A 10,991-nucleotide genomic window follows, 5' to 3' on the forward strand; every position below is an offset into this window, starting at 1 on the left:
GAGGAGACAGGGACAGGTGTTAAAGGAAAGGATATTGTCTTGCAGAGAAACATCTTCATTGTCTCCAAGCAAGGTGGCAACACTTCTTGTTGTTTTCTTTTTAGCATCTGTTGAATTTATTCTGCATAATCACAGAGGTATTGTCTTCATGCTATCACACAACACAGATACTGTGCTCTATCCATATTGAGCCCAAGTGCATTCCTTCTGAGACTTATTTATATGTTTTCATATGCCACAGCCCATCACTTAAATAATGGATATTTTAAATGTCAATTCCCTTGTTTACTTTCAAGGTATCATCTGCAGACATCTTCATGATTTCAACACAGAGAGCAAGCTATTTTCCTTCTGCCATGATTGCAACAATCATATCTACTGCAGCAGAGTAAAGCTTAGCTCCTGGAGAAGTTAAGCCTAGACACATGATGTCTGCTCTTCTGAGTACAAACTTTATGGCTCCTTTATCAACCTGCTGGTGTAGCAAGAAGGGGATTTTTTTGTCTCTATTTGTGAAGTAACCTTAGGGTTGGATAAAAAGGTCCTTCTCTTTTTCTAAATAAAGTAACTCTCCATTCACCGTAAGAATTTCTATATGTACATGGCATCCCACTATTTTAACTAGATCCTTCTTAGGTGTGATTTGATTAAGGCATGGTTCAATGCCTAGGAATTGCTCTATTGGTTCTTAAGACCTTTAATAACAGGTTTTAAACTGGATGCAATTAGACACATTTTCTTTTTTATTACATTTCTTGAACATGATTCAAGGTGAAGGGATAATGATAGGGAAGAGTTGGGAATGGGGAAAAATAGAATTAGTAAAGGCCCAGCAAACCCCCTACACCTGGAATGCCAAAGGGATAGTCGCAGCTGCTGTTGTTATCTGGAAGTTAGATAGCTGGCCACAGTTTAGGGCCTCTAGGGAAATCTGACTACTTCTGCTCCTCCAACTACTTCCTTTGACTACTCATGTGAACACTGCGGCACTTTTGGGGGCTGTTTGTGTTTACCAATTTATCTCCAGGGCGGAAGTTGAAAAGATGAAGAGATGGAACAATCATTCTAGTTGCAAGAAGAGAATGGAGGGACAGCACCTGTTCTTAATAAGGATGGTTGAACAAATGCAGGCTCAGAGGGGTCAGCAAAGTCTGGGGTTCAAAGTTCAGAGGCATCCACCTGAATTCCTCTACCAGGTTTTAGGGTCTCCCTTGCATCCCTAACCTCCCACAGCCTAGCAGACATCTCGTGGGTGGGTGACTAACTTTGTGTAGAGCTTGGAGCTTGGCTACTGTGACTAATGAACCCTGGGTCAGGGTGTGGTTTTCAGCTTTTTCTGCTTTCTTTCTACCTGGAAGCCCCTCTGCTTGTTTCGGTGGTGACTAGCAATTACTATCCTGTCATCTGTGAGAGTTTTGGCAGCTGGACCACCATCTATTTCAGGCACTATGGGTACTCCACCTAGCCCCTGAAGAGGTTCTTGTTGCCAGCTAAATAGGGAGCACTGTAGCTCCAAAATCTCTTGCATCACTGCTTTTCCACCTGTCACAGTTAGCTTCTCTGTAAGGAAGAGAAACTTTGCTTTTCCTTGCAATCTGCTGGTGTCACTTAAGAAGTGATTTTCAACTGGGGCAATCCTGCCTCAACCCACCAACCCCAAAGAACAAGTGGCAGTGTCTGGAGATATTTTGGGTTATCACAACTGAGGACATGCTAGTGGATAGACACCATGTGTGTTGCTCAGCATCCCACAACTCATAAGACAGCCTCCATACCAAAATATCATCCAGCCCAGTGTGTCTTTAGTGTCCAGGTGGAGAAATTGCTCTTCTAAAGCAAGAGCAAATAGTTTTAACTTTAGACAATGTAAAGTCTGTACTTTTTAAAACAGAGTATTTGACTAAAACCTTTATGCAGAAAGTGAATAAACATGTTGAGATGAGTGGCACTGAGACAACTCTTGTTGAAAGTTACTACCCAAATGATTCAATTTCTCTCATGAGTGTTATTATCAGAGGGAAAAAGTGCATGCAGATAAAACAAACTGTGAGAGCTTATAGTGCCCACTGCAGGGAGAGAGATCTTTGGAGCTACGCTGCAGTCACAAGCTATGCAAATCAGCTTAGGAGTATATGCTTGTACAGTTTAGCCCTCCTTGTCCCCAGTAAATGTCCTTGGAATGCCTGCTATATGCCAGACGCAGGAATGTCACAGCCCAGTCTCAAGTAATACCTCTGTCAACCTGTACACTCGGGAAGTGTAAGCACCAGAATAAGCCTCAGTTGAGGAAAGCACAAAGCACAGCTTAGTGACTGATAGAGGCTCTAATTTGTGAACCTTGAAGCTCATGGGTGAAGCTAAAGAAGTGCTTAATGAATGGCTGATACACTTACCCTGAGGTTACCAAGAAAACCTGCCCATGTGGGGGTCTTAGAGACTAGCACTGAGGAGGAAGTGGCAAAGCTGTCACCACTGCTTCCTCCATAAGGTTTGAAACTGCCTGATCCCACCACTCACAATGGGCCAGCTTCCTCACCTTACCTCTTACTGTCATCTTTTTGGCTGAACAAAAAGAGGTCTCTATTTGACTTTTCTCTGGCAATTCACATTTGTCTGGATGGTTACACAATAACACTCTAAAAGTAGGTGGACAATTTTGACCAAATTAGGTATTTTGCAAGTTTCTTTACATTAAGTCCTTTGTTTAGTCTGTCATCTGAAAAAATGACATCTAATAAATTTCCCAATGACCAATCTTTGCAGATCTGAAGTTAGAAATCTCTTATTGTAAAATTATAGATAATTGAGTATATGAGAATAGGCTCACTCAAATTTGAATATATTTAATCATGATAATCTTATTAAGGGAGTTTTTCTTATTTCACTGCCCATGTTTAAGTGGAAAGCATTAACAACCTCTAATCCACTCTAGCACTCATACTCAGGTAAATTCAGAAATGCTCTTAGTTTTCCTGCAGATCTGATGATCTGGAGGGGAGGAAACTTAAAGTAGGGAAAGACTTTGCAGTCACAGAAGGTACTGAGCAGCCAGGCTCTGAAAGGAGGAAGATAGACAACATAGACAGCTTGCTGACTTGAAAGAAGGGTTCTTAAGATTGACTGTGGGCCCGAGCCTGACTGACATCAGACCTGAGAAAATCAAGGAAAGGAAATAAAAGAGAGACAAGAAAGAGGAGAACAGTGGTAAGGCAGTAAATTGATCTCCAGATGGCAAAACATAACATTCAAACAATGACTGGGAAGGGCAGAGAGGGTCCTGAGAAGAAATACCTGAAGGATGCTTCCTCCTCTTCACTCCCCCCCTCCAGATGGGGTACATGGGGAGGGCGAGGTGGTTTGCATCCACTACCTTAAGACTCTGTCGTTCAAGTTGGTCTTGAGAACATACTTTGTGTTTCACGTGAGTGATTCAGTTGTGGTGTCATCACTGTAATTGCAAGGTCTTCTCTGCCTGCCCCCTCGTCCCATTTCACTTTGGCATCAAGTCTTCATTTTTTCAGACAAAGAAATTGTGGCTCATTGGGCAGAAGCTGACCACACATGAGGCAAAGGCCTGACTCACAGGTGTAATACATATTAACATTATTATATTAATTAATTTATGTTTATTAATTTAATTTATTATAACAACTTAATACAATATGTATATATGTATACAAAATGTAAAATAGTATATAAAATATGATATGCTATTTTATATTAATAGAATATTTATATCAATAATATATGTTAATATTAATAATACATAGACTGATTAAGTTAGTGACATCCTTGGCAAGAAGACTAATGAAGACTAAGGAAAACAGAAGAATCCAGAACTTTTAAGATCTTTGAGAGAACTCTTTGCCCATGATGTAAATGGAGAGAAGTATATGGAAGACATCAGCTAGGGCTGCTCACACTGCTCCTCTTGATCCCCTGTTACTGCATCAATAGTGAATCAGGGTGCCCCAAGTGTCCAGGCAAAGCAGGAGCCCAGAGGCCAGGGCCCAGCCTCCCTGGCCAACTCCCTACCTTCTTTCACCACATCACACTGACCCCAGCCCACCCATACATCACTTCCTCACTTACACAGTTATGAACAAATATTATAACTTCTCCTAAAGAATGAAGTCTGTATGTTGCAGGAGAATTGGTATCATCAAATAGTGACATCCGTCTTAAAACTACAGAGAGAGGGAGAGGGAGAACGGTAGATAGATAAATAGATATGCATGCCCCAGTTGTAGACTAAAATGTAAAATTTATAAAAATAGAAATTGATGTTAAAACTGTTCAGCTCTTAGCTTTTATTTTTACCAATGCCTGAATTAAATAATTTATCAGTCCTTTTAGTACAATAGGTTCTAAATCATAAAATAGGATTTAATTTGGAAATACTGTAGTACATTACCAAAATGTACCTTTGAAGCCAATATTCAAATCATCCAATGTCTTCTTAACCAAAGCAGAGGTTTGTTGCATCTTCATAGACTCTGTCAAAATGTTCCCCAGTGGTTAGAGAGTAGTTTCCTGGAACAAAATTTGCCCTTCCCCTGTTGCCAGAAGTAAGAGTGTTTATATCTGGAGATGCAGAAAGAGTTTGTTGACCATCAACATTTTCCAGTAGGTTCAGCCTCCATTTGAATATGCCCTAAATCCCGACTCACTAAGCAGGCCAAGTCCCCCCGACCCAATGTTCCAACTATCCACTTTGCTTCCACTCACCAGGATCATGGGCTCACATGATGCAGAATGGACTGGACTCTTTAAGCCACTTGTCCTCTCCTACCCTTCCACACTCACAGGCATGGAGAAGTCAAGCTCCTTGCACTGGTTCAAGGAAGAAGGAGGTCCAGCAACAGTCCCAGAAAAAGTGCATGGGAGGGACCCCTCCACACACAGAGGACCATGGACTCTTCATGTAGGTTTGGGTGTATTATGGTGACTGGAGGAGCCTCAGTACCCAACACCTATGGGAGCATGTCTGCTGAATGAGACTCGGAAAATATCTGTGGGCTGCAGGAGCTGAGGAACAGTTGAGATTTGGATGGGCTGGGAATAGAGGGGAAGGTTTTCCATGTTCCAAAGCACAGGCTATGGTCATTCTAGGCTGGAAATATTGACAGCTCAGCACCAGCTCCCACCAAATGGAGGGTATTTGTTAGAGGTGTCCTGAGACATGAGAGTTTCATAGGGAAATGACAGAAGAAAGTGGGAGGATGCAAAATATCTCTGAGAGCCTTGAACAACACATCCAGCCTTCTGATTACAGCTGTGGGAGGTAGCTGGTTATTATATTTAGGACTGTGCAAAACACAGAGCAGCTGCTTTTCCTGGGCCTGATGCTGCATCTTTGCAATAACAATGAGACATTTCCAGAACAAGAAGCCAAGACCTTCAGCATGTTGTCCTCTGACGCCTTCATTCTTGATCTGGGACAATGTTTGATGAATCCAGCTGTCTCCACTACACGCTCAGTGTTCCTTCAGCCAGCACATATTTACTGAGGCCCTACGATGTGCCAGGCCCTTTCCAGACACTGGGACTCAGCAGTGGTTAAGCAGGAGGAGGGAGGTGCCCATTCTCATGCAGGTGACAGATTCATGAGGGACCAGAGAAAAACATAAAATGTACACAAAGTCAGGCAGTGCTATGTGCCATGGAGAAAAATAAAGTCAGGAGGGACATTAGAGCAAATTTCAGAATGTGTTTAGAAATCAAGAAATGCAGTGGGCAGATTATTCCAGACTGAGAAAACAGCAAGTGCAAAGACTCTGAGTGCCATAGTGGGCTTAGTTTTGTTTTGTTTTTGGGTTTTTTTTTTTTTTTTGATGTTTTTAAAAAAAATTTTGGAGTATAGTTAATTTACAGTGCTGTGTTAGGTTCATGTATACAACAAAGTGAATAAGATATATATATATATTCTGTTTCAGATTCTTTTCTATATAGGTTATTACAAAATATTGAGTAGAGGTCCCTTTGCTATACATTAAGTCCTTATTAGTTGTTATGCATTTGGTATATAGTACTGTGTATAGGTTAAACCCAATCTCTTAATTTATCATTTCCCCCCATGTTTCTCTTTTGATAATCATGTTTAATTTCTATATCTGTGAGTCTGTTTCTGTTTTGTAAATATGTTCATTTGTATCATTTTGAATAGATTCCACATATAAATGATATCATGTGATATTTGACTTTCCCTGTTTAACTTACTTCAGTTAGTGTGATAATCTCTAGTCCATCCATGTTGCTGCAAAAGGTATTATTTCATTCTTTTTTTCTGGCTGAGTAATAGCACATTATATATATACATACCATGTCTTCTTTATCCATTGTTCAATCGATAAAAATTTAGGTTGTTTCTATGTCTTCACTATTGTAAATAGTGCTGCAATGAACATTAGGGTCCACATTTCCACATTAACGAACTGAACAATAAAAAACATATGATCCTCACAATGGAGGGAGGAAAAGCTTCTGACAAAATTCAACACCAATTTATGATAAAAACTCTCCAGAAAGTGGGCATAGAGGGAACCTACCTCAACATAATAAAGGTCATATATGCAAAACCCACAGCTAACATCATTCTCAATGGTGAAAAACTGAAAGTATTTCCTCTAAGATCAGGAAGAATACAAGGATGCCCACTGTAGCCACTTTTGTTCAACATAGTTTTGGAAGTCCTGTCACAGCAATCAGAGAAGAAAAAGAAATAAAAGGAAACCAAATCAAAAAAAAAGTAAAACTGTCACTGTTTGCAGATGACATGATACTATGTATAGAAAATCTTAAAAACACTGTCAGAAAACTACTGGAGCTCATCAATGAATTTGGTAAAGTTACAGGAAACTGAATTAATACACAGGCATATCTTGCATTCCTATACACTAACAACAAAACATCAGAAAGAGAAATTAAGGAAACAATCTCATTTACCATCACATGAAAAAGAATCAAATACCTAGGAATAAACTCACCTAAGGAAGCAAAAGAGCTGTACTCAGAAAACTATAAGATGCTGATGAAAGAAATTGAAGATGACAGAAACAGATGGAAAGATACACCATGTTCTTGGACTATAAGAACCAATATTGTCAAAATGACTATACTACCCAAAGCTATCTACAGATTCAATGCAATCCTTATCAAACAACCAATGGCATTTTTCACAGAATCAGAACAAAAAAAATTATAATTTTTATGGAGACAAAAAAGACCCTGAATAACCAAAGCAATCTTGAGAAAGAAATATGAAGATGGAGGAATCAGGATCCCTGACTTCAGACTATACTACAAAGCTACAGTCATAAAACAGTATGGTAATGGCACAAAAAAAGAAATATAGGTCAATGGAACAGGATAGAAAACCCAGAGATAAACCAAAACACCTATGGTCAACTAATCTGTGACAAAAGAGGCAGCAAAATATAGTGGAGAAAAGACAGTCTCTTCAATAAGTGGTGCTGGGAAAACTGGACAGCTACAAGGTAAAAGTATGAAATTAGAACATTCTCTAACACTATACACAAAACTAAACTAAAAATGGAATAAAGACCTAAATGTAAGGCTGGATACTATAAAACTCTAAGAGGAAAACATAGGGAGAACACTCTCTGATATAAATCACAGCAAGACTTTTTTGACCCACCTCCTAGAGTAATGAAAATAAAAACAAAAATAAACAAATGGGAGAGAGTGCAGACAGCAGAAGCAAGAAAAACTACAATCCTGTAACCTGTGGCACAAAACCACATTCACAGAAAGATAGACAATATGAAAATGCAGATGACTATGTACCAGATGAAGGAACAAGATAAAACCCTAGAAAAACAACTAAATGAAGTGGAGATAGGCAACCTTCCAGAAAAAGAATTCAGAATAATGATAGTGAAGATGATCCAGGACCTTGGAAAATGAATGGAGGTAAAGATCGAGAAGATGCAAGAAATGTTTAACAAAGACCTAGAAGAATTAAAGAACAAACAAACAGAGATGAACAATACAATAACTGAAATGAAAACTACATTAGAAGGAACCAAGAGCAGAATAACTGAGGCAGAAGAACGGATAAGTGACCTGGAAGACAGATTGGTGGAATTCAATGCTGTGGAACAGAATAAAGAAAAAAGAATGAAAAGGAATGGAGACAGCCTAAGAGACCTCTGGGACAACATTAAACACAACAACATTCGCATTATAGGGGTCCCAGAAGAAGAGAGAGAGAAAATATTTGAAGAGATTAGAGTCAAAAACTTCCCTAACAAACATGGGAAAGGAAATAGCCACCCAACTCCAGGAAGTGCACAGAGGATACAGGATAAACCCAAGGAGAAACAGGCCGACACACATAGTAATCAAATTGGCAAAAAACAAAGACAAAGAAAAATTATTAAAAGCAACAAGGAAAAATGACAAAAAACATACAAGGGAAATCCTATAAGGTTAACAGCTGACTTCTCAGCAGAAAATCTATAAGCCAGAAGGGAGTGGCATGATATACTTAAAGTGATGAAAGGGAAGAACCTACAACCAAGATTACTCTACACGGTAAGGATCTCATTTAGATTTCACGGAGAAATCAAAAGCTTTACAGACAAGCAAAAGCTAAGAGAATTCAGCACCACCAAACCAGCTCTATAACAAATGTTAAAGGAACTTCTCTAAGTGGGAAACACAAGAGAAGAAAAGGACCTACAAAAACAAACCCAAAACAATTAAGAAAATGGTCATAGGAACATACATATCAATAATTACCTTAAAAATGAATAGATTAAATGCTCCAACCAAAAGACACAGGCTTGCTGAATGGATACAAAAACAAGACCCATCTATATGCTGTCTACAAGAGACCCACTTCAGACCTAGGGACACATTCAGACTGAAAGTGAGGGGATGGAAAAAGATATTCCATGCAAATGGAGATCAAAAGAAAGCTGGACTAGCAATTCTCATATCAGATTAAATAGACTTTAAATAAAGAATGTTACAAGAGACAAGGAAGGACGCTACCTAATGATCAGGGGATCAATCCAAGAAGAAGATGTAACAATTATAAATATATATGCACCCAACATAGGAACACCTCAAAACATAAGGCAACTGTTAACATCTATAAAAGAGCAAATTGACAGTAGCACAATAACAGTGGGGGACTTTAACACCTCACTTACACCAATGGACAGATCATCCAAAATGAAAATAAATAAGGAAACAGAAGCTTTAAATGACACAATAGACCAGATAGATTTAATTGATATTTATAGGACATTCCATCCCAAAACAGCAGATTACACTTTCTTCTCAAGTGCGCACAGAACATTCTCCAGGATAGATCACATCTTGGGTCACAAATCAAGCCTCAGTAAATTTAAGAAAATTGAAATCATACCAAGCATCTTTTCTGACCACAACGCTATGAGATTAGAAATGAATTTCAGGGGAAAAAACGTAAAAAACACAAACACTTGGAGACTAAACAATACGTTACTAAATAACCAAGAGATCACTGAAGAAATCAAAGAGGAAATCAAAAAATACCTAGAGACAAATGACAATGAAAACACGACGACCCAAAACCTATGAGATGCAGCAAAAGCAGTTCTAAGAGGGAAGTTTATAGCTATACAAGCCTACCTAAAGAAACAAGAAAAATCTCAAGTAAACAATCTAACCTTACACCTAAAGAAACTAGAGAAAGAAGAAAAAACAAAACCCAAAGTTAGCAGAAGGAAAGAAATCATAAAGATCAGAGCAGAAATAAATGAAATAGAAACAAAGAAAACAATAGCAAAGATCAATAAAACTAAAAGCTGGTTCTTTGAGAAGATAAACAAAATTGATAAACCATTAGCCAGACTCATCAAGAAAAAGAGGGAGAGGACTCAAATCAATATAATTAGAAATGAAAAAGGGGAAGTTACAAGAGACACTGCAGAAATACAAAGCATCCTACGGGACTACTACAAGCAACTCTATGCCAATAAAATGGACAACCTGGAAGAAATGGACAAATTCTTAGAAAGGTATAACCTTCCAAGACTGAATCAGGAAGAAACAGAAAATATGAACAGACCTATCACAAGTAATGAACTTGAATCTGTGATTAAAAATCTTCCAACAAACAAAAGTCCAGGACCAGATGGATTCACAGGTGAATTCTATCAAATATTTAGAGAAGAGCTAACACCAATCCTCCTCAAACTCTTCCAAAAATTTTCAGAGGAAGGAACACTCACAAACTCATTCTATGAGGTCACTATCACTGTAATACCAAAACCAGACAAAGATACTACCAAAAATGAAAATTACAGACCAGTATCACTGATGAATATAGACACAAAAATCCTCAACAAAATACTAGCAAACAGAATCGAACAACACATTGAAAGGATCATACACCATGATCAAGTGGGATTTAACCCAGGGATGCAAGGATTCTTCAATACACGCAAATCAATCAATGTGATACATCATATTAACAAATTTAAGAATAAAAACCATATGATCATCTCAATAGATGCAGAAAAAGTTTTGACAAAATTCAACACCCATTTATGATAAAAACTCTCCAGAAAGTGGGCATAGAGGGAACCTACCTCAACATAATAAAGGCCATATACGACAAACCCACAGCAAACATCATTCTCAATTTTGAAAAACTGAAAGCATTTCCTCTAAGATCAGGAACAAGACAAGGTTGTCCACTCTCACCACTGTTATTCAAAATAGTTTTGGAAGTCCTAGCCATGGCAATCAGAGAAGAAAAAGAAATAAAAGGAATACAAATTGGAAAAGAAGAAGTAAAACTGTCGCTCTTTGCAGGTGACATGATAGTATACATAGAGAATCCTAAAGAGGCCACCAGAAAACTACTAGAGCTAATCAATGAATTTGGTAAGGTTGCAGGATACAAAATTAATGCACAGAAATCTCTTGCATTCCTACACACTAATGATGAAAAATCTGAGAGAGAAATTAAGGAA

At 38.4% G+C, this 10,991-nt stretch overlaps 1 pseudogene; it reads right to left on the minus strand.

Annotated features, from left to right (window-relative positions):
* Positions 1-214: 214 nt before the first annotated feature.
* On the minus strand, positions 215-763 carry LOC118904393 (annotated as a pseudogene).
* Between the last annotated feature and the right edge of the window lie 10,228 nt (positions 764-10,991).

This window comes from Balaenoptera musculus, chromosome 11 (assembly GCF_009873245.2).
Source record: "Balaenoptera musculus isolate JJ_BM4_2016_0621 chromosome 11, mBalMus1.pri.v3, whole genome shotgun sequence".
Classification (NCBI taxonomy): domain Eukaryota; kingdom Metazoa; phylum Chordata; class Mammalia; order Artiodactyla; family Balaenopteridae; genus Balaenoptera; species Balaenoptera musculus.